Source organism: Terrapene carolina, unplaced genomic scaffold (assembly GCF_002925995.2).
Source record: "Terrapene carolina triunguis isolate 2854851 unplaced genomic scaffold, T_m_triunguis-2.0 Scaffold111, whole genome shotgun sequence".
Classification (NCBI taxonomy): domain Eukaryota; kingdom Metazoa; phylum Chordata; order Testudines; family Emydidae; genus Terrapene; species Terrapene triunguis.
The window spans coordinates 4,010,280-4,034,881 of record NW_020664462.1 but is presented as its reverse complement, the minus strand read 5'-3'; the positions used below and the strand labels follow the sequence as shown (position 1 = coordinate 4,034,881).

The 24,602-nt window shown below is 47.8% G+C and overlaps 1 pseudogene; it reads left to right on the top strand.

Moving 5' to 3' along the window:
* Positions 1 to 22,755: 22,755 nt before the first annotated feature.
* On the top strand, positions 22,756 to 23,673 carry LOC112106393 (annotated as a pseudogene).
* Positions 23,674 to 24,602: the final 929 nt, after the last annotated feature.

Genomic DNA, 24,602 nt, shown 5'->3' with positions numbered 1-24,602 from the left:
GCTCAGGTTGACTAAAAATCATGTCACTTTTATATAGGTGCCTAGGCCAAGATTTCCCTAAGTGACCTGTGATTTTTGGGTGTCCCACGTGAGATATCTTAAAAGGACCTGATCTTAAGAGGACAGATGCTCAGTGCTTTCCGAAAATTAGGGCCCTCTAAGGTGTCTCGAGCTTGACACAGAAACATTGATGCCCCGCAAATTACTAGTCACTTTGAAAAGTCTTGGACCTAAATACGGGTTTCAACACCTTACTGTGGGCACCCCATGTAAAGGAGTTAGGCATTCAGGCCCAGATTCTCCAAAGGTAGCTAGATGCCTAACTCCTATTGAGTTCAACAGAAGATAGGTACCTAAATACCTTGCTCCAGGTCTCAGTTCCCACTGGAAGTTGATGTGAGTGGGGTTCCTAACTGCCTCGGACACTTTTTAAAAATCCAGCCCCAATGCCCAGAATTGTGGCCTAATAAAGTAGCAGCGAGTGTGGCTGGACACCATCAAGCATGCTATCTTCTTTATGCTGCTTCAATATAATGCTTAATCTCCTTCAAATCCTTACTTTAGACCCACAAGGAGGAAGTCAAAGGCATTTATTTATGGCAATATGTGCATGTATTTTGCTTCACCACGCTATGTGCTAGCCTTTGCCGCGTAATCCTGGGAGATCATGGTTGTAACGGCATGGACAGGAAGGTCCATAGGCCTCCCTAGTGGAGAATCCTAGAGTTCAAGGCCAGGAGGGACCACCAGATCATCTAGTCTGATCTCCTGTATATCACAGGCCACTTTACCCCATTCAGACACCCTCCCACCAAGCCCAGCATCTGAAATTGTGGATGCTCATTCAGACTGAACTGAGCCATTGCTATTGAAGTTTGCCTGTTCTTGTTTTGAGCTGGGTGATTGATCCCCATTCGTTTCAGTAGTTATGATAGGCTTTGCAAACTGGAAGATGGTGGTGGTGGTTTTAAAAGGACTTTACAGAGACTGGCCTTTCTTAGCAGGATCGTGTCCAACCCACTGGCAAGCGTTGCAGTGAACCAATTTCCTATGCCGAGTGTGAACCCAAAGCAGAGTTGGGTTTTACTTTTTCTGCTGATGCATGCAAGGGGGCAGAGTGACAACCCTAGAGGTTGAGTCCTCTATCTATGCACAGCACAGATAGGAGCTGGGCGGGCAAACATCCACCCACCCACTCCAGCAGGGTGCCTCAACCTTTTTCTGGAGTAACATAGAAACATAGGGATCACCATTTTGGATCAAGCCCACGGTCCATATGGTCAGTATCTTAGCTCTGACAATAGCCAGCACTAGATGATTCAAGGGAAAGTGAAGGAACCTCCATAACTCCATAGTAGGCAGACATGAGATAATCTGCTCTCCACGAGGGTCTCATTCAGTGGTTAGAGATCATCGAAACATCAAGTTCTATAGAACGTCCAGTACTGTTTTTCTTAGTATTAGCTACTGTAGCTCTGTCTATTCTTGTTATCCATAGTATCCAACCCCTCTTTGAACCTTGCTAAGCTCTTGGCCACCATAAGACACCATATCGACACATGGGAGGGCCATCCAGCGTCCAGAGCTCAGCGTGGCAGAATTCAATTTTTTTTTATGATGATGCTTAAAAATATTGATATTTTCTATTTTTCTATTGTTTTTTAAATTTTCACAAACCTCACATCTCCAGGCAGATACACCTGCCCCAACCCCCTCTCACTGTCCACTGGGCTCTGGCATCCGAACCCCCTGCTTAGTGAGTCCAGTTCAGTTGAGGGTGACCCCCCTCAATCAGGACAGGCTAAGCACAGTTCTGCTGCCCTTTTCTCACTCAGTAAGGATAACAACATGTCATTGCCCTTGCATTCAATGTAAAATTTTTATTAAAGCTAATGTTACAATTATATAATATACAGGTTACAGTGCTTAAATTATCCAAAAGTACAAAGTTTGGTTTAAAAGTCATACAATACATATAGTATATAATCCAGCAATAACCCAAATTTAGATTAATATATTTAACGATATAGTTAGCATCCAAATATTCGGGCACATCACTCAAGAAAAGTTATACAGAGAGTTGGTTGTAGAAAGCAAATATAGCAACGAGTGTAGATTGTCCCTCAATAATTGAGCATTTAGGATTGGTTGTCCCTCAGTAAATGCAGTCCATCAGAGAAGTTTTTCAGTTACTTTCCTGATTTGACTTCTCAACGGCACTCCAGGTCATCTCTGTTGGTATTGCCGATGTGCGGTGATATGTTCTAGGTAGATATCCCTCGACCACCTGATGGCATCTGAAACCATAAGTTGCCGCATCAGCCGAGCATAGCACTGATTGATTCCACATTCCTGCAACACTCACTCGTTACTGGAGTCCCATGCGCCCAGGGCTCCAACGATCAGCGCGTGCGTTTGAACCTCGTAACCCATAGCTCTCAAGGCATCGGCCAGAGGGGTATATTTCTCCAGCTTTCAAGATCAGGCATCGTGGAAGGGAACTGTGACATCTGCCATGACAATCTTCTTCCGGTCCTCGTTGGTGAAGACAATGTGCGGTGACAGTTGGCTGTCCTGGGGATGGCGGAGTTCACAGCCACCTTCCCTATAGGTGGAGGGATGGCTTTGACCAGGCAATCTTGGATGGCAATGTGGTGCAGCTGCCAGGCTCTGGAATGGGGCTTAGGGCTACACAAGATGTGGGGCAATGTCTCGTTGGCATAGCCGCACTTCCTGCATCACTCATCTCGATTCCCGTGGTGGACAGCTCTGTTCAGTGGGATGCAGTTGAGCCAGGCCCTGTGGATGAACTTCCAGTCGGCAAATCGGGTGAAGCTGCCCCCGGGGAGGAAGGGGTTGCTGGCGTCCCACTTGCACGTCACCTCGAAGGCCTTCCCTGGTCCAGCTTCTGTTTCAGGTTTTCCACATACTGCCAGTGGATGGCATCCTTCAGGGTCCTCTCCAGCATGGTTCTAGCTCTCGGAATGATGGTGTGCTCCATATTCTTCACGCGTGGCACCAGGACTCCCAGCTCCTGGTGTTCCTCACACCATGTCCAGTGGCAGCTGATACACTTCTACAGTCGTCACGTAGCATTGCGGGCATGAGTCCAGAGCGAAGCAAAGTCTCCCTCATCTCTTCCAAATTCGTCTTCCAGGTAGGTGGCAACATCTTGGCTGGAGGCGGTCTTGGCGTTTCGCTTTCTGATGACATCCTGCAGAGCGCACTCTGTGATGTTCCTCACTGTGGCATGTGGGCACGTCAGAAGGCATAAGTGATCCTCACAACATCGCACAGATCACCCATTCAAGGGACATTGGTGCCGCCCTGCCTATGTGAGATGTACACCAGTTCATTGCTGGCTCTTTGGGGAAGAAACAGCCACTTCTTCACCAGCTGCCGGATGGTGTTGTCTGCCTTATTCAGAGGTACCGTCTCCACGGCAGATCCCCTGAGTACACATGAAATACGGGGGATCAGGAAGATGTTTAAGGTGTTGATCTTCTGCCACGGTGCCAGTAGGGAGCAGTCGATCTTGGCCAGGTCTCATAGGATCTCCGCTATTGTATCCTCGGGTGTCTGCTGGACGCAGAAACCCGTGGACGTACTGAGATGTTGGCATGCTTGCCCATCCTCAAGGAAGATCATGGGTTCACCCTGGATCTGAAACGGCATCGCCTGGACCGAGTCCCTTCTACTGCCATCGATATGCAGGGATGCACAGTTCCTAGCATTGAAGCGGAGTCCCATCCAGTTGGCAGCCTGGCTCGTGACATCAAGCATTTCTTGAAGACTCTCAGGGTTGTCTACGATCAGGATCAGTGATTTGTATCCCAACACCAGCCAAAATTGATCTCTTGGGCAACACAGCTCTGTCTGCTGGATACTTAGGCAGAGTAGGTGCGTTCATGTAAATACAGTCTGATCCTGAAACCTCCCCCCCGCCCCCAGCTCATCACTAGCTGTCAGGGGAGAGCTGCTTCAGACTGTGCTTACACAATAGTTTAGTCTCCTGAGGGCTGTAACACTCTGGTAACTGGGCTTGGGGTGTGTGTGTGGGGGGGGGGGGTCTGGGTTAAGTGGCCTGTGATATACAGGAGATCAGACTAGATAATCTGGTGGTCCCTCCTGGCCTTGCACTCTGATTCTCCACTAGGGAGGCCTGTGGACAGGAAGGTCCATACTGTTACAACAATGATCTCCCAGGATTACTCGGCAAAGGCTAGCGCACAGTGTGGTGAAGCAAAATACCTGCACATATTGGGATAAATAAATGTCTTTGATTCCCTCCTTGTGGGCCTACAGGAAGGATTTGAAGGAGACTAAGTGTCTGGCTGTACAGGCTCAGGGAGGATGTTCCACATACAAGGGCCACCATGAAGAAAAGCATGGAGATGGGCAGATACAGTCGAGCATTGCGGCTGGTATCACTGGAGGGCGAGGGGTGCAGGGGGAGTGGTGATGTGTTAAAAGGTTAGGTCCTGTTCTACAGTTTTCTAAAGGGGACTGCTCAGTGCAACAAAAATTAGTCTACTCACAGGACTACGGGCTGGGAACTTGCTGCTTTATTTAATTGCATCATAGCAGAGTGGGAGGGAAGGAATTCCCACTGACGAAACAAAAAGTAAGGGAGGGGTGGAGCATGGCTCCATCCAATAATACTCTGGGTAATCCCGCTAACTCTATCATGACCACTTCACTGCAGAAAGCCCATTGAAGTCAATGGAAAGAGCCTCTCTTTGGGAGGGCTAGCTCAGGGGGAGGGATAACTCTGGTTTGAGCATTAGCCTGCTAAACCCAGGGTTGTGAGTTCAATCCTTAAGGGGGCCATTTGGGGATTCAGTTGGGGATCAGTCCTGCCTTGAGCAGGGGGTTGGACTAGATGACCTCCTGAGGTCCCTTCCAACCCTGATATTCTATGACTCCACTAGGTTTTGTATTGGGCCCGTGGTCAGATGGATAGGGCTGCAAAGGGCATTGCAGCCACTTATGCAAAGATGGGATTTGGTCCCTTTAGCTGGGATTTTCAAATGAGCCTAAGGGAATTAGGCATCCAGCTAATGAACTATGGGTACTGTCAAGGCTGATTCCCCACTCTGGCACTTTGAGTGCAGAAGGTGGGGGCCCACAAGGATTCTAAAAATTACTACTGGCCACTCCAGGCTTGTATTAAACTCCCAAGGTTACAGCTGCTCTTTGATCTTGGATGGGTAGATGCTGCCACCACCCAAGTGCAGAACCCCTTTGAGAACCCAGGAAGGAACACTTGGGAATTCCTTCCTGTGGGGTACCCTCAAGCCCTTTCACCGCCTCTCCCCATCCCCCTTCCAGGAAGAGCTGAGAAAGAAAACAAAGGAAATCCGCTGTTGCCACCAGCTAATGAAACAACATATGCACAAACCTCTTAGGACACAAAAAAACCCAATCCTGTTCTTAAAGGTAAATTTTATTAAAAACAAAAAGAAAGAAAATACATCTGGAACTTAGGCTATTGCTAGATTTAAAAAGAGCAATATAATAATTAGGCATCAAGAATGGTTTTCTTGAACTCCAGCTTAATGATTGCAAGCAAAACAAAAACAGTTGGGGGTTAGCACAGAGGAGTCCACAAGCTAATAAGAAATAAAAGAAATAACCCTAATCACGTCTTCCTAGACATTCCCTGATCTACTTACATAACTGGGGTTTCAGATAAGTAATTCCTAGGTATGATTTGATGATTTTTTCATACTTGGTTTAGCGTCTTACAGCATTGCTGCTCTGTGTTTCCTCTCTCCGGAGAACAACAGACAGACAAAGGGAAAGTTTTTCCCCAATTTTAAAAAGTTCTAACCCTCCCATTGGCTCTTTTGGTCATGTGTCCACTCCCTTCCTTTTAACTATTGGCTTTTTTAACCCTTTACAGGTAAAGCAAGTAGAGAACAGCTACTAACAGGGATTTTATAGCTGGCTGGCTGGGTGTCCATAAAAGGGAGCTACCCCTCTCCCTCTTCATTTATCACAGGTACCTATCTATTTAAGGTACTTATCTGACCCCCCATTATTGTAGTATCTGAGCAGCCCACCATCTTTACTGTATTTATCCTCACAAAACCCCAGTGAGGCAGCAAAGTGCTATTATACCCCCTTCTTGGATGGGGAATTCAGACGGAGATGGGGTAAGTGACTTGCCCAAGGTTACCCAGGGAGCATGGGACAGCACAGAGAATTGAAAGCAGGTCTCCCAACCCCCCCAACTAGCGGCTTAACCACCAGGCTGGCCTAAGTGGTTTCGGTACCTTTGAAAACTCCACCTTCATGCCCTCAGAGACAAATCAGACAGTCTGTGAGGGAGTCTGAGTAGAAGAAAAAAACCTGACTGTGCTGTGGAGTTTCAAGTGGATTTCTTTCCGCTAGCTAAGAGATTTTTCAAGGCAGCGAAACGTATGGCTCGTTATCCGGATTAATGTTATTACCCTCATTTTTCAATAAATATACCGTGTCAGAATTTATAGCCTCGCTGTTCTTTTCGTGAAATGCAATAGGGCTCCCTTAGCATGCCAGGGTTACATTAGAGTGACAGGAGCAGCCGGGGGAGGTAAATACGCCGCTCCCTGTTGTTATGTTTCACTCGTGCGCCAGGCCAGATCGGTGACAGCTTTTGGCTAACACTGCGCAGAGGTGAATAGAAAAGAAATGGCAGGCACGTCATTTTAAGTAAACAACTGAGCCAGATTCATTTGATCTATTTATCTGGCCCTCTGGAGAGTGTTAGTGCTGGTGAAAGGAGCATAGAATGACTGAAGTTCTCCTCAGAACAGTTACACAGCACCCTGAATGTGCTCCTCTTGTGGGGTAAAGCTCTGCTCTGCTCCACCTCTACCCCCAACTCATCTCCTGAGAGATCCCTCAACCCCACCTATTGAGTCTTGTGGCCCTGAAGGTTTCAGATAACCCCCCTCACTGCCCATAAGTCTTCTCCCAAGGGGAAGCACTTTGTCCCCACCCATGGGGAATTTTTGACAGTGAAACCTCCCTTGCTGTGTTCTCAAAGAACAGGAGTACTTGTGGCACCTTAGGGTACGTCTACACTACCCGCCGGATCGGCGGGTAGCGATCGATCTATTGGGGATCGATTTATCGCGTGTAGTGTAGACGTGATAAATCGATCCCTGATCGCTCTCCCGTCGACTGCTGAACTCCAGCTCGGCGAGAGGCGGAAGCAAAGTTGACGGGGAAGCCGCGGCCGTCGATCACGCGCCGCGAGGACGCGAAGTAAGTGATTCTAAGTTGATCTAAGATACGTCGACTTCAGCTACGCTATTCTCGTAGCTGAAGTTGCGTATCTTAGATCAATCCCCCCTCCCCAGTGTAGACCAGGCCCTAGAGACTAACAAATTTATTTGAGTATAAGCTTTCGTGTTCTATCTTCTGACAGAAGTAGGGAGTCTCAGGTTTCAGTGAACTGTTACTTCAACAACGTAACAGATGGAAACGGATTCAGTGTCTGATGCAGAGAAGCCACCAGCTCTGCTTCCACATCTCCCTAGCCTCCTGACTCTGCGCTGCCCGCTGGATTTATGCACTGTCAGCAAGGTGGCCCTGTGCCATGTTGTCCTTACCCTCTGTGGACTCACAAATCCATTTGATGGTTGGAGAACATTCTCGTGTCTGGGTTTATAAACCTGATTGGGAATGGACCAAGTTGGTCCTCATTTTGTTGGGTTTAACATGAGCATTTTCCAAAGCTTTTTGTGGGGTAGTGGAAGGAGCCAGACCAACAGCTCTAGCGATAGAAATTCTCTGTATATCTGCGGCACCGGTACAGCATGGAATGACACGGTGCTAACAGGACTATGCTCAACTCAGTCCATGCACTAGGAACCTCCAGAGCTCTGAGCTGTTTCAGAACAAGCAAAAGAGCCAGACTCTGGGTCTGTTGTAGACTCACAGCCTCTCTGGATCATGCACAGAGGGGGACACATGACACCCACTGATTAGTGGGTTAAAGTGACTTCCCCCATGTTGCTCGCCCATGGGCTGCAACCAGGTTCTGGAGCTAGGATTGAAAGGGTCGTTCAGTCTCCCTTGCCCAGTCAGTCCTGGGCCTCCCTGCTGACACTGATTACAGTGGCGTTCGTGATAATGCGGATACCTGCCTACTGGGACCACAGAACTTCCATCACTTAGGCCACCAAGCAGCCATTAGACAGTAACAGTGTTCTGATCGGCCAATCCTTTCATAACATGGCTGATTTTATAGACCTCCCAGGTCCCTTTATCTTGCGATACTTCTCTCTTACACCTTGCTGGGGATTATTTTTTTTTCTGGATCGGAGGTAGATTTAAAACAAAGTAAAAAAAAAAAAAACCCAACAACCTTAGGCCGGATTCTCTCCTGATTTACTCTCAAAGTCTTGCACTGGGTGTAAATCAGGCTAGAAATTGCCTTTCCGTAGACTCAATGATTTATCTTGCCCCGTCGGCTTTTAGTAGGCTGACGATTTAAATGCGTTTATTTTCTTCCTGCTCAGTTTCAAGCGGCTACTCCACCCCATGCCCCTGTTTTCTGTAACGCTGGCCCACAGAATGTATATGGGGGGGGGGAGAAAAGACCTTCCTGGTAGATTATTTGCTTCTCTGCTGGCAGACCCCAAGTGGGCTGCTTTTCTAAATGGGTGTGTGGCCAGGAGGAGATAAATGAGACCCTCTGCCCTTTTTCACTGATACCCTTTGGAGAAACACTTTTTAATCTTAATGTGCACATAAAGCAGCCGCAGTAGATGGCTGGCTGTGCACTCAATGTTTTCCTGGGTGTTCCCCTTCTGTACCAGCCAACTCTTCCCCAATAGCAGGAAGGCAGCCAAGATAAGGAAATATTCATCACTGCTGTACTTTATTATTTCAGTGGAAACAAAGGATCATAAGAGTTTGCATGTTGCAGGCTCTATCTTTCTTGACTCGGGCATTTGAGGCTGGGATTTTAAAGCCTTCCCGTTTCTAAATGGCTGGTTTGAACCTAGCCCATGTAAGTAGTGACTAGATGTTAACTGAGAACCGCTTGGTGGTCTCAGTGGAATTCTTACTAGTACAAGTACTCAGCAGGTACCTGTAGCTGCAATAGCTGGATATAATGGGCCTGATTCTCGACAGCTTTCTTTGGGTCATTTACACCCGAGAAAAGTGACCATATCCGAATGGCACCGTTTTGCATGGGTTGCGGTGCAGGACAAGGTGCAGGGCAAAGGCGAATCAAGCCCAAGCAGTGTTTCCTTCTGGACACACATCTGCATCACTGTAGTATCTGAGCATCTTCCAGTATGTCACAGACTGAGGAATTAGGAAAGCAAGGAAATTGGAACCCAGGGATTACTAGCTCCTGACTCCTGGTCCCATGTTCTATCTACTACCTCACCTTGCCTCCTGAAGCCCCACTCCAGTAGGAATCCAGGCCACCGATACAATGCAGAGGGGATCACGGTCCCATCACATCAGCCCCTCAGCTATCCGCTCAATGTCCCTGGGTTGGCACATGCTCAGAGCCTCATCTACAGCCCGTTGAAGTCAATGGGAGACTTTCTGGGAATGAATCCATACCGGCCTCACTTGCAAGAGTCCACACCTGCTGCAGCATGGAGAATGTAAATGAAACCCCAGGGCAGCAGCCTCCACTGGGTAGCCTATACTGAGCAACAGTGGCCACGTGGTGGCATCTGAGATGCTACAGTACGGCCTTGTACTGGAAAATGAAATAGCCACGGTGTTCTCCCGGGGCTGTCTGTAAATGTTGGCTTTTTTGTGCCATTCCTAGGAAATCCTCCGCAGCCAGATGCTTGAAATCAGGGTCCAATCCCTCCTGCGACGGGGCCTTACTCATGTGACCTCAGCAGGGTTATTTGAGTGAGTCCAAGTTGCAGAATCAAGCCGTTAGCAATGAGACTTAATCAGGAAATAGGACTGTGGCAATGCAGTTAGCGCATCACTTAATGGCTGGGCAGGTACTGAATAACAACCTGTGACTTCTCACCAATCGGCAGATTACACAGGCAACTTCCTTCCTTGAACTAGAGTAGCGATCCCAGGGACACCTATAGTCTCTTGCCTAACACACCAGTCCTCCATGCTGCTGAGACAGCAAAGGAAAGAGCAGAGAGGGAAAAAAAAGACGCTAGACCCAGAAACGTTTCCATCAAGTGTTAAATTTAAACCCAGATAAAATTCCTCTGACACCAGTGTAATAATAACACCCAGCACTTCTTAAACATTAACTAGCGACTCTTCCCCACATCCCTGTGTGGTACAGGAGGCGCATGGGGATAGAGCCACACAAGGACATAGGCAATGCAGTACTGAGTGCTGCAATGTCTGACTCGTAGACTTTAAGGTCAGAAGGGACCATCATGATCATCTAGTCTGACCTCCTGCACAACCCAGGACACAGAACCTCACCCACCCACTCCTGTGCCAGACCCCTCACCTCTGGCTGAGTTACTGAAGTCCTCCAATGATGGCTTAAAGACTTCAAGTTACAGAGAATCCACCATTTATACTAGTTTAAACCTTCAGGTGACCCATGCCCCACGCTGCAGAGGAAGGCGAGATGGCCTGCCACCAAGTGGAATTCACAGCCCTGAGATAGGCACCCAGATTCTCCAGGCATTGTATGGGGAAGAGTAGGCACCTAAGAAAGGGATTGACAGAAGCCAGCATGCTAAATCCGGAGCCACCTAAGCTAGCCAATAGGAAATGCTGAGGAGAGGGATGGGACCTGTTTTGGGAAGGGAAACAATATGGGCAGTGCGCCCTACTCCCTCTACTGATATGATTCAATATGTTATTCAGCCACTAGATTTCTCTCTGTGCTGTACAGCAGACTGGGTGTGCTCCTTGGGAGAGAGAGCTGGAACTCAAAGTGCAGGGAAGCCTTGTTTTCTTGTCAGTAGTTGTTCTGTTTAATGAATCCATCCCGTTTAAGAACTACTGTGGACCTATATCTCATGAGATCTTCCAGCCCAGCCACCTCCCCACATGCCGACTTTTGGACCTGGGGACAGCCTGTATACGTATTGGAATTACTGGTGTTATTAACAGCCATATAAATAATGAGCCATTTTCTGAAGTCCTTATTTCGTCAGCCTTTAACCAATACACTGGCTGAGTACATGCAATCATATCTCCCTGGTGACTGGCTCCGGCAACTATGCAATCCGCTGATGTAACTAAGGGGTTAGGGTAGCACCAAGGATGACCTGGTTTCTAGACCCAGTTGGGGGGGGGGTGTCTCTGTTCCCCATGAGCAGATACAAACCGTCATGAATAGGAGCCAACTAGCTGCGCTTCAAGCACAGGCCAGAGCAGAGATGTCCCTCTTCCTTCATCCATGGACAAGCACCTTCTTCCTCCATCTTCACACCGGCACAGAAAGACAATCACGTTTACTCTCCCCATCAGCCATCCCCAGTTCAGGAAGTCACCCTCTTGAACAGCTTCTCCTGGATTCTGGTGGGTGTTGCGGGGGGGTTGTGGCTGCTGAGTACAGGTGTGTAGGGGTGTGTGTGTGTGGTACATTGGAGCAGGTTAATGATGGTGCTAGTACATGGGCATGGTAGTGCTGGCAGGTTGAACAGGCAGAAGGTGGTGTTGGGTAGATGTAAGTTTGGAGAGTGGTGTTGCTAGGTGGGAGCAGCTCTGTGGTGGAGCTGCTAAGGGGGAACAGGTAGGAGATGCTGTTGGTTCCTGACTCTGTGTGGGTGGTGTTTTTGTGGGTGGATACAAGTGTGCAGTGATGCTGGCAGGTGATGGTGCCAGTAATTGTAACAGTATTAGAGAGCGCGTACGGATCTCGGGCACTGATGGTAGCTGGGAACGGGTGGGAGGAGTTGCTAGTGGGCGTGGGATCCTTCTTACTGGGGTTCAGAGACTGTAACTTTCTCATTGTTGAGAAAATGCACTGGCCCCCAAAGCACTTGTATTGGACCTGCCAAACTGTTCTTCTGCACTGTTCAGTCATGAAACACTGGACCTTTCAGCCAGGGGTCTTGCCTAATTTATGAAATGATTCCTCTGTACTCTCACTGTTGCTGACCATTAATTGCATGGGGACTAGGGTAGGAGCAGTGTGTGCTCCAGAGGCTGCCAAATGAAATGGACCCAGCCAAGAGAAAATTAAAAGGTCAGGTTCGGAAGGCTAAGCAAGAGAGCTGTAAGGTTTCCCGTTTGACACCTCGGGTTTGCCCTTCTGAGTGGCCTGATGGATGTTTTCATTGTTTGTTCTGTGGTCATGTGAAAAGACTATAGAACATGATCTTTTCACTCCTGGTGGCTCATCTGTAGTTAATATTCCTGGGTTTTATTTAGCTATTTATTATTACTTATCCTATATCCAGAAAGGACTCATCCCAACAATGGGGCACCCTGGACACCATTTGAAACTGTAAAATATACATAATGAGTACAGAGCCTCCCCCAGTTGCTCCTGTAATACAATCCCCCAGCCATAGGAAAAATATAAGTGACTTTTAATTCTTCAGCCAAAGATTCACCAGTGTCCCACCACCCGTTCTCACTCTTCACAGTCTTAGGGCCACTGGCCTATGAAAAAGCATGTCCCGTCTAGCTCCAGTGAGTCATCCTCCAGAGTGCATTGCTGAGAAAGATGGGTGTGGAAGCTGGGGGAGTGAGGGAGTAGACTTGACTGTGGTTTTATTTGTTTGGCCAAATGGTTCTACTCATGGGACCATTAGTGAAGGCCAGTTGTTCTGGCTGAACAGATTGTCGGCTGGTATAAATCAGCATCGCTCCATTGACTTCAGTGGAGTTACGTTGATTGATACCAGCTGAGGATTTGGCCCTCTGCATTTATCCAGATCATTCTGTGCCCAGTGTTTGGTGGGTTTGAAGTGACAAAGCTTTCTTTCGTTGGTCTAGTCTCCACAGCGTGATGGGTCAGTTTTGCTTCATCCCACTTATCTTTGTGTAAGGGGACTGTTGGCCCCTTACTGAAACTTAGTGAGATTTTTAGGTTGGCCCTCTCCCAGGACCAAAAAAAAAGGGGAAGGGTCGCTGAGAAATCAGGATCCTGAGACTGATAGTCCCCAGGACCAGAGAAGCAGCCCAGGGAGCAGAGCCAAGTTGGGAGCAGCGCAACAGTCGCCAGAAGCAGAGAAGCAGCCAGAGAGCTGACCTGGAGGCAGAGACGCAGCGGCGCTGAGGCAGAGTGGGGTTGGAGCTGGAGCTGGAGCAGTCCAGAGCTGAGTGCAGTGAACAGCTGCTGAGAGTAATGGGGACCGTGGGCAGAAGGCTCAGCACAGGGAGACGCCACTAGCCAAGAGGCCTTGCTGGCCAGACTTGGCGGGGGGGTGGGATCATAACCCTGATGGGGGAGGGCTAACACTGGGAAGAAAGTTCCTGTCACCTAGAGCCTGAGAGCTTGTGGCCACCACCAGAGGAAGTGTCCGACCTGCAGCATCCCTGCGGCACAGCCAGGGTCTGGGCAGGAGGCCTGGGACGTGTAAGGAACAGACTGTGAACTTCCCTTATATTCCAGAGACACAGTTTGGGGTTCCCCCATGACACAGAGCCGGGTTACATGTTTTCCTTTAACCTGTTCCATTTTTTTCCCTTTATTTTTTAAATTAGTTGCTGTTTAATAAATTTGTATTTGCTTTAAACTATATTCAATGATCAATGATCAATGGGCCAGGGAAGTGTCTAGTGTGGAGAGAGTATGCGGGAGTGGGGACACTCTGGACCCTGTCCTAAGTGACCATGACAAGATTGGGGGTTGAGCCCCGAGGAATCCTGGGCCCAGCCTTGTCAGGGTTACAAGGACTCTGCCACACCAGAGAGTGGAAGGGGAGTCCTCGAGATCAGGCAGGCCTCTGAGTAAAGGGAGTGGGAGCAAGGACTCAGATCCTTTCGCTATCCGACTCCACCAGGGTGCTGTACAAGCCAGGAAAGTTCCCCACAATAGTGGGACCATTCCCCTACTTATAGCTGCATTTTCTTTTTCCAAATAAAGTACATTTTTACTTTGAGCAGAGAAGAGATTTTGGAGGGGAAGGAGAAAGAGAGGGGGACGGGGTCTACTGTTGTAGGTGCTCAGCACCTTGAAAACAGGATATTTAAGTGCCAAAATATGGATGTAGTTTCCTTACTTTAGACATCCAAGTCTGGGCTAAGTTTCTTGCTCCCGGCCATACTGTCAGTGGGATAACAGAGAAGTAGCTCCCGTCTCCTTCTCCTGGGCAGAAATTAAATGCCTCCTTCTTAGGCAAGCATCCAGATGGAACATCTGAACATTCAGTGGTTCTGCCATCACCAGTAAGGACACCATGGAGCATCTGATGAAGAAATCCAGGCATAGGATGTACGATCCAAGCCAAACAGAACTGGAAATGGAACAGTCAACCCTGCAGAACATTGTACAATTAAATTATTTAATTGTGTAAAGGAAACCTTCCGCTCTTTCACTGAAAGGCCACATCTGGCAAGCATTGTATAACCTTAAAAATTAGAAAAATATAATATAGTTTTCCTCTTTTTTTGGTTGACAAAATAAATAAAAGAATTCCACCGAATCTCTTATTAGACTGTTGTGCTGCTCTTCAAGATCCAGCAAACTTCCAGTCTGTTCAGATCTCCTTTATTGTAACCAAAAAAAGCCATCCCGGTAAATCTCCATTCTCCCCACTTAGAATGCAAGTAACTCCCATTGATGTCAACAGAAATGCCTCTCATCCTGTGATACAGGCATAGGATCCCAGGAAAAAAATAACTGATTACTTTTTTTGCCTCCTTGTGGACATTTGATGACTTAGGAGAAGTAAAAGATGTTCCAGTAGGTTATTCTTGTCCATACTCTATTACCCAGGCAGGCACGTTCCAGATCATCTGCGTAGACTGCGTAGAGTGTCGGTCCTTCATCAGTTAAGACTGACCCGATCACAACACGTCTTCCAATCTTCTCTCGCTCTGGCAATCCTTCGCCATGTTTGTCCATATCTCCTTGTTAAGAAATCATCCCACCTCTTTGGAGGCCGACCGCGTGGCCGTTTCAGTTCTCGCGGATACCACTCAGATATAGTTGCAGTCCATCTGTTGTCACTGAGTCGGGCCACATGTCCCGCCCACTGCATTTTGCTGAGCCTGCTTTCGACAACAAGATCGTCTGAAGTTTTATTAAATTAAATACGTAACAAAGACTATCTACTGAAGCTCGGCTAAAGGGGCGAGATAACTCCAGCACTTTCTCCCATGCTGTCCCTCACACAACTGGGGCTCCCCATAAACATCCACAAAGCCACCTCAGTGTCCTCCTCCAAATCCCTCCTTACAGCTCTCCTCTGTTGTTATGCCTACAAAAAATCTGGCAGGGTTTAGGCCACTGGTGTGCTGAGACCACTGCTTATCATGTTGTCTTATTGTTTCCTTGTGTTCCTCTGTCTGTCTCCACCATTCTCTCTTGTCTTAAGCTCTTTGAGGCAGGGATCACCTTCTTGTTCTGTGTTTGCACAGTGCCTGGCACCATGGCGTCTCTGGGTCATGAGTGGGACGCAGGTGCTATGGTAATACAATTAATAATAACTAAAAATATCTGATGTGTGTAAACACCAAGAGAAAGCAATTGCTTAGCTGCTGATCCTGCAAACACTGATGCATATGTTTACCTCTACACCATCACCAGACCCACTCTGGTGGGTCTACTCACACTTACAGCTGACTGAATAACAGATTTTTTCAGTTTAGTGGCAGTTCTGAAGAAATAAAAATAAAATAGTTTTTAAGTTGAACCAAAAACGAATTTTGTAGCAAATAAAAAAAATGTTCTGAATCAAATTAAATGTTTTGTTCAACACTGTAGTGAGGTGGAGTGGTCTCCCTCCAAGCCTGAGATGCATGGACCTCTACACTCTCCCTGGTGGGTGGAGCCAAGCCATCCCCGCCCCCTGCACCAGAACCAGAGGGGCGGGACAGGAAGTATAAAAGGTGGGCCTGTCAGCTCAGTTGGGCCAGAGCCAGCGAAGGAGGCAGTCGCCTCTAGCCCACTACAGGACTCTGGACCAGACCCCAGCTGTGCGACACCCTGCCCCTACAGGAGACCCAGAGTGGAAAGGAGCTGGTGGGACTGCAATCCACCTCTTATCCCGAGAAGACCAAGGACCTGCAGACTATGGAGCCACCGCAATGGACTGTGGTAGAAAGTAGCCCAGGGGAACCAGACATTAGTGGTCCATACATGCGAGTCAGCGTGTTTTGGCAGGATCCCTGCTGACCCAGTGGCAGGGAATTGTGCTGGGACCAGGTGGCATAGGGTGGGCCCAGGTCCCCCTATCTGCCCTGCCACAAACCTCAACCTTCAGATGGCAACCTACTCACCCTAGGACAGAAAGCCTGAGTCTTATTTATGGCTTGCCCAGCCAAAAGACTGCAATCCCCTATACTGTGTGTGCTGTCTGCCTTAGCCAGGGGCTAATCTATCGACTGCTTACTGTTCTGCCCCACGTGGAGGGCCAGAGCCACTGACTATGTGTAGTCTGCCTTAGCCAGGAAGCTAGGCTAAAGACTGCTGGATGCTAGTGCTCTACCCCGCCCAGAGGACCAGGGCCAGACTGTGAGAACTGTCCGCCCCAACCAGGAGGCCTGGGTTAGGGACCGCAAATTAACTGTTGTTTATTGCCTGATGCAGCAGGTCAGAGTGGCCTCCCTCTGAACCTGTGATGGAGGGACTACTACAAACACTAAATGGTTTGAATATTCTTTCCTGTGGGTATTTTGCGCTCTTGCTTGTGGAGTTCAGGCCGCCATAAAAATTGAGAGGAAAGGAAAGAAAGAAAGCTAGCTAGCTCACTTGCTCTTTGGGGCAAGGGAAGGTTTACTGTGCACTGTATGAAGAAATACTTCCTTTTGTTTGTTTTAAACCTGCTGCCTATTCATTTCATTGGGTGGCCCCTAGTTCTTGTGTTATGAGAAGGAGTAAATAACATTTCTTTATTTACTTTCTCCACACCAGTCATGATTTTGTAGACCTATATCATATCCCCCCTTAGTTGTCTCTTTTCCAAGTGAAAAGTCCCAATCTTATTAATCTCGTCTCATATGGAAGCTGTTCCATACCCCTAATCATTTTTATTGCCACGTTCTGAAGTTTTTCCAGTTCCAATATATATTTGTTGAGATGGGGCGACCACATCTACATGCAGTATTCAAGATGTGGGCGTACCATGGATATGATATTTTCTGTCTTATCGATCCCTTTTCTAGTGATTCCCAACATTCTGTTCGCTTTTTTGACTGCTGCTGCACATTGAGTGGATGTTTTCAGAGAACTACCCATAATGACGCCAAGATCTTTTTCTTGATTGGTAACAGCTAATTTAGACCTCATCACTTTGTATGCATAGTTGAGATTATATTTTCCAGTATGCATTACTCAATATTGAATATTAACTGCCATTTTGTTGCCCAGTTTTGTGAAATCCCTTTGTAACTCCTCGCAATCTGCTTTGGACTGAACTATCTTGAGTAATTGTATATAGTTTGCAATTTTTTCCACCGCACTGTTCACCTCTTCTTACAAATCATTTATGAAAATGTTGAACAGCACTGGTCCCAGTACAGATCCTTGGGGGAGCCCGCTATTTACCTTTCTCTATTATGAAAACTGAACATTTATTCCTACCCTTTGTTTCCTATCGTTTAACCAGTTACTGATCCATGGGAAGACCTCCCCTCTTATCCTGTGACTGCTTACATTGCTTAAGAGCCTTTGGTGAGGGACCTTGTCAAGGCTTTCTGAAAGTCCAAGTACTCTATGTCCACTGGATCCCCCTTCTCCATATAAAACAACAACAACGAGGAGTCCTTGTGGCACCTTAGAGGCTAACAAATGTATTTGGGCATAAGCTTTCATGTAGAATACAACCTATCCTGAAGAACAATCCCTCACTCTCACAGACCTTGGGAGACAGGCCAGTCCTCGCTTATGGACAGCCCCCCAACCTGAAGCAACTACACACCACACAACAAAAACACCAACCCAGGAACCAAACCCCACAACAAACCCCGGTGCCAACTCTGTCTACATATCTATTCAAGGGACACGATCATAGGACCTAACCACATCAGCCACACCATCAGGGGCTTGTTCACCTGCACATCTACCAATGTGATATATGCCATCATGTGCCAGCAATGCCCTTCGGCCAGGGCCAGCTCCAGGGTTTTGGCCGCCCCAAGCAGCCACAAAAAAAAAAAAAAAAAAAAGCCGCGATCGCGCTCCGCGGCGGCAATTCGGCGGGAGGTCCTTCGCTCCGAGCGGGAGTGAGGGACCGTCTGCCGAATTGCCGCTGAATAGCTGGACGTGCTGCCCCACTCTGGAGTGGCCGCCCCAAGCACCTGCTTGCCAGGCTGGTGCCTGGAGCCGGCCCTGCCTTCAGCCATGTACATTGGCCAAACCGGACAGTGTCCACGCAAAAGGATAAATGGACACAAATCTGACATCAGGAATTATAACATTCAAAAACCAGTAGGAGAACACTTCAATCTCCCTGGTCACTCAATAACAGACCTAAAAGTGGCAATGCTTCAACAACAAAACTTCAAAAACAGACTCCAACGTGAAACTGCAGAACTGGAATTAATTTGCAAACTGGACTCCATCACATTAGGCCTGAATAAAGACTGGGAGTGGTTGGGTCATTACAAAACCTAAACCTAATTTCCCCCATACTAATTTCCCCCTACTGTTACTCATTCGTTCTTGTCAACTGTTTGAAATGGGCCACTCTCATTACCCTACAAAAGTTATTTTTCCTCCCTTGGTATCCTACTGTTAATTGAATTGTCTTGTTAGACTGACCTCACACGTGGTAAGGCAATTCCCATCTTTTCATGTATTTATACCTGCTCCTGTATTTTCCACTCCATGCATCCGATGAAGTGGGTTCTGGCCAAGAAAGCTTATGCCCAAATAAATTTGTTTGTCTCTAAGGTGCCACAAGGACTCCTCGTTGTTTTTGCTGATACAGACTAACACGGCTACCACTCTGAAACCTTCTCCATATGTTTTGCTAACAATATCTATATGGCCACAAATGTGCAGGACACTTAGCAGCTGAATAAAATCCAGTCCCTTCCCTGAAGAACCTGAGCTTAATCCTGCAAACACTTACTACTGAAAGTGATGCTGCCTGCTGGGAATAACCAAAGTCTGGGGGGCAGATTCTGATCTCCGTTACATTATTGTAGATCGGGAGTGTGATGAGCATTTCTACGTGCATATCACTTTCTCTTTGGGCGTTGTATTGCTATGCGCAGAGTGTAACGGACTAAAAAGCTGCTGTGGGGGCAGAGCAGGAGACTTGGATGTGTGACACGTAACTGGGCTGGTAGGAAAGGGTCGTTAAATGACTGGCTGAAAACCAGCCCATCACAGTAGAGGATCCGGAAACACAACAGAATCCCCCATGGCCAGGACATTCACACCTACCTACTAACATGCAACAGAACAGAGATTTGCCCCTCTTCCCCCACCTCTCTGCAGGAAAGGCCTGGAGCTGGAGAACCAAGGTGCCAAGTGGCTGTGTTAAGAGCTGAGCACACAGACACACAGCTGGGGAAAAAAGACAAAGGGACAGAGACAGGGCCAGAATGGATTCCTTAGTAGCTGGGCTGGGGACAGGCCTGACATCAGTCCGACTGAGCCCTTTCTTAACCTTTGCTTCTCTAAGCTAACCGAAGGACTTTCAGATTCTGTAGCCGGGTGGCTAATAAATTGTTACCTTGTTGTGAAAAGGCTCCCTGGTGTGATTGCAAATACCCCCTGAGAGCAGTGGGCCCCAAAGCATTGTGCCTCTGTAACAGGGTCCACTGCATGCTATGGAGCCTCCTTGTACGTCAGGGGACTAGCTCTCATCCAGTCTGGTGCCCCCGGGGTTCTGTCGGTCACATGCAGGTGCAGCCTATCAGGTTGACTCATCTAATGTAACCTGCTTTGCCTTGCATATGGTGGCCACCCCACAGAGGAGTCTAGCTTGACTGGATTAGCTGCAGGGCGCCACAGAGGCAGACAGGGAGGGATGGTGCCCGAAAGCCCTGTTTCAGAGTCATGGACGCTGCAGGCCTGCCCCCGTGGAACTGTGTGGACTCCTGAGGTACGTCTACACCTGCAATTAGACACCTGTGTCTGGCCCGTGCCAGCTGACTGGGTTATTTAATTGCAGGGCAGATATCTGGACTCAGGCTGCAGCCCGAGCTCTGGGACCCTCCCACTTCACAGGGTCCTAGAGCCCAGGCTCCCGCCCAAGCTTAAATGTCTACACAGCAATTAAACAGCCCCTTAGCCCGAGCCCCAGTCATCTGGCACTGCCCAGCCACGGGTGTCTAACTGCAGTGTAGACGTACCCTTGGAGTCCAGCACTCTAGAGGGGTGATTCCAAGAGACGGGTTACATGGAACAGACCCTGAGAAGTATGTCTCCTTTTCATGGATTCGGTTAGTCTTAAAGGTGCCACAGGACCCTCTGTTGCTTTTTACAGATTCAGACTAACACGGCTACCCCTCTGATACTTGACACAATGAGATTGAGTTACTCTGGATTGAAACAGGTGTAAGTAAGAGCAAAATCAAGCTGGTGACATTGAACGATAGGGCTTGTGTGGGCAAATTCTGTAATACAAAGAAACTGGGTTACCTAGGGAGGTGGTGAAATCTCCTTCCTTAGGCCTGGTCTACACTACGACTTTAATTCGGATTTAGCTGCGTTAATCCGAATTAACCCTTCACCCGTCCACACTACAGAGACAGTTAATTCGAATTAAAGGGCACTTAAAATCGATTTCTGTACTCCACCTCGACGAGCGGAGTAGCGCCTAAATCGATTTTGTTAATTCGAATTAGGGTTAGTGTGGCCGCACACCACCGAATTACTGTGGTTAAATTAATGGGGTAGTGTGGCCGCACACCACCGAATTAATGTGGTTAAAAAACCGAATTAATGTGCTTAGTGTGGCCGCGCACAATCGAATTTATACAACCTGTTTCCCAAATTCGAATTATCTAAATTTGGATTAATCCCGTAGTGTAGACATACCCTTAGAGGTTTTTAAGGTCAGGCTTGACAAAGCCCTGGCTGGGATGATTTAGCTGGGGATTGGTCCTGCTTTGAGCAGGGGGTTGGACTAGATGACCTCCTGAGGTCCCTTCCAACCCTGATAGTCTAGGATTCTATGCTGTATTAACCCATAATGAGCCAGACCCTGCCACCCTTCCATTCAGTAGTAAATTATTCAGTGAGCAACTCTGCTGACCTCTGCAGGACTATTCAGGGAGTGAGGTACTACTCTGTGAAGTCAGGGAGGCAGCATCTAGCCCATTGTTATTACAGGGGAACTGAGGGTTAGCAGACAGGGGGAGCGAAGGAAAGAACAGAGCTTCATTTGGTGAGAATCTCTTTAAGCAATCACCGTGAGAAAACCAAACCCACCCCACTGGCAGAGTGATTAATAGGGGTTGAGAAACTGTAAGAAAGTGTTTTTAAAAAAATCACATATATACACACACAATGGCAAAGGAGGAAACAGGCAACTCCCTAAAACAGACACATCACTTCACTGCCGAGTCAAACCAGGGGAAACACTGATTGACCGAATCCAAGGAAAAATGAGACCAGTTAGCACTAGATTCCAACCTCAGTTATTCCAGGGTAAATCTAGGGCCATGCCAACGAGGGCACTGGATTTACTCCAGCATGAAACTGGCATCCTGGAGAAGACAGGAAGGATGGACTTGTGGTTCAGGCACAGGATGAGGGCGCAGGAGAGCTGGGTTCATTTTTTGGCTCTGTCACAGCCTCCCTGTGCGATCTGGGGTAAGTCACTTAATCCCTCTGGGCCTCGGTTTCCCATCTGTAAAATGGGAGTGATAAACCTTCTTTTGACTGTCTTGCATTACTTGCAAGGTCTTTGCAGCACAGGCTGCCTCTGATTATCTAGGAAACTTCCAAATCTTTTGAGCTTCACCCACGGCTACTTCTACCTTGGCAACAGCAGGACTGCTTGTGATCTCATATTAGAAATGGTCTGGAGTGATTCCAGTGAAGCTGACAGAGCTACTCCTGTTTCACATCAAGGTAACTAAGAGCAGATTCTGGTCCTCAGTTCCTGCCTTGCAACAGGCAAGATACTGTCTATGTACGAGACTTAGCCCCATAGTAATGGGGCACCTTACAATCTTTCAGTGCTGTTATCCCCACTTTACCAATGGGAAACTGAGGCACAGAGAGACTAAGTGACTTGCCCAAGGCACCCAAGAAGCTAATGACAAAGCAGGGAATTGAACCAAGGTGTTCCAAATCCCAGGTGAGCACCCTAACCATTGTACCTTCCTTCCTCTCTGCTGTCTTTCTAAAAGATTTGCTCTAGTTTGGCCACACGTTATTGGGATTGATGTAGGACGTAGAAGATTCTCCCTCTCATGTGAATTATGTAACAATTCAAGTGAGTTTTAGTTCTGTGACATCACATGTGGTTGAGCCAATCAACCTCTGGTTCAGCTGTAAAACCTGAAAGCTGCAATCCGATTGATTTAAAAATGTTGCCCGAAGCTTTGGTCTCTCACTGTGATAGTTGCTAGAGGCTAAACCCAGTCCATAGGGGTAGCCCAGAGCTGATGACTAAAGCTTGAAGGTAGCAGTAGCTCCACTCCCGGCTTTATTTGTCTTCTAAGGCTTGGGGCACTGTGTGCCACTGATCTCCCAAGGCCAAATCGAACTGTGCAATGGTCCTGCACCACAAACCTGCAATGCAGGAGGAGCCGCAGGTTGCATCCATCAAGAGTAAACGCCTCCTAGTCTCACTGATCCCTGCAGAGGAGAAGATGATGATTGAAAGGAAGGTCTGGGGCACGGTCAAGTGGTTCAACGTCCGAAACGGCTATGGCTTCATTACGAGGAACGACAATAAGAGGGACGTGTTTGTACACCAGTCGGCCATAAAGAAGAACAACCCCTATAAGTTCCATCGCAGCGTGGGCGATGGGGAGAGGGTGGAGTTTGATGTGGTTCTAGGGGATAAAGGCCTGGAGGCTGCCAACGTCACTGGTCCCGGCGGCATTCCCGTGCAAGGCAGCATATACGCTGCAGACCGTCGCAAGTGCTCGTCGGGTCTAAGGAGGAGTCCGCTTCACAAGAGTTACCACCTTTGTGAGAGCATGCCAACGAACAAGGCAGCAACAAGTGCACCAGGAGATGGGAATCTGCCCTACAGTGGCCAGTCTTATTTGACGCACACGTCCTATGGGTATCAGCCCCAGTGTTCCGATTCTGTGAGCGCAGAAGTGGTGCATGCTGAAGGTCAGTGTGTGCATGCAGAGGAAAACAAGCCAGTGAAACAGAGCATATACCAGGGCTTCAGGCAGCCTCTCAGCTTGGGGCAGCGTTGTCTGAGACAGCCGAGAGAGGAGGGAGGAGAAAAATGTAACGGAAGCCCCCAGGCAAATGAGACTGAAGACTCAACAATAAGTCAACGTTGCTGCCGTCCTAACTTCAGTTACCTACGCAGACGCCCACGGAACACGAAACCACTAGATGGGAAAGAGACCAAGGAGACCTCTGGACCACCAGCTGAAGACACCATGACTCCTGTGACCATCAGCCAACAACCTAGCACCACCCAGCTATCAAACAAGAAGGATTAAGAGAACATGGAAACCCAGGAATAAGAACACAGACCTTCCGCACTTGCTGTTTTCCTTGCTGTTGTTTGGATAACTCACAATTTACCATCATGAGTTTTCCATCTTTCTTACCTAAACTCCGTCAGTCTCCTTTCAGGACCAAGAAAGCTGAAAGAGTTGACAAGTTGTTTCCTACTTAGCCAACCAAACTCAAGTTTTTAACAACCTTTCTTTTTAATTTGTGTGAAATGTTATATCTGATTTCTTCCCCACCCCACCCCATAAACACACACTTGAAAGATAGCAAACCGCATGCATCTCTTAATAAAAGTCTTAAAGAATTTGTAAAAGGGTCAGAGTTTGTGGGGATGGGCCATAGACGTAAAATATTCCTTTCTATTGGTGTTATAGTCATGGGATATGATTTTTTTTTTATTATCCCCACTACCTGGCATGGGGATTTGGCTGAATATTAGGCTCCAATTCCTCTCCAACATACAGGAAAATGCCCTTTCCACTTGGTGAAAGCGTTTGTGACCCTCTTTCAACTTGAGATAGTTGATTGCCAATTGCACCATTTGAACTGAGAGTCTAGACGCTCTACAAATGTTTGTGTCAGGGCACAAACATATGTGGTTTATTGTACATCTCAGCAACAGCTTTAGTCTAGATGTACCCCTGATGAGTAGTGCTTTTCTCGGCACACAGGCTGCCCCACTGTGCTCTAAGGACTATTCAAGGATTCAGAGCTTGTATTTTTTAAAATAGATGCATGTATACAATGTCTATATTTTGCCGTTTTGTTTTATCCCTGTCCGCACCTGTCTTCGCGGGGCCTAACCAGGCAATCACATTCATGCAGATGGATCCCGGTGCTCACACATCATCCCACTGAAGTTCATGCAGGAGTCCATCCATGCGGCTCTGATTGCAGGATCAGGTGCTCATGG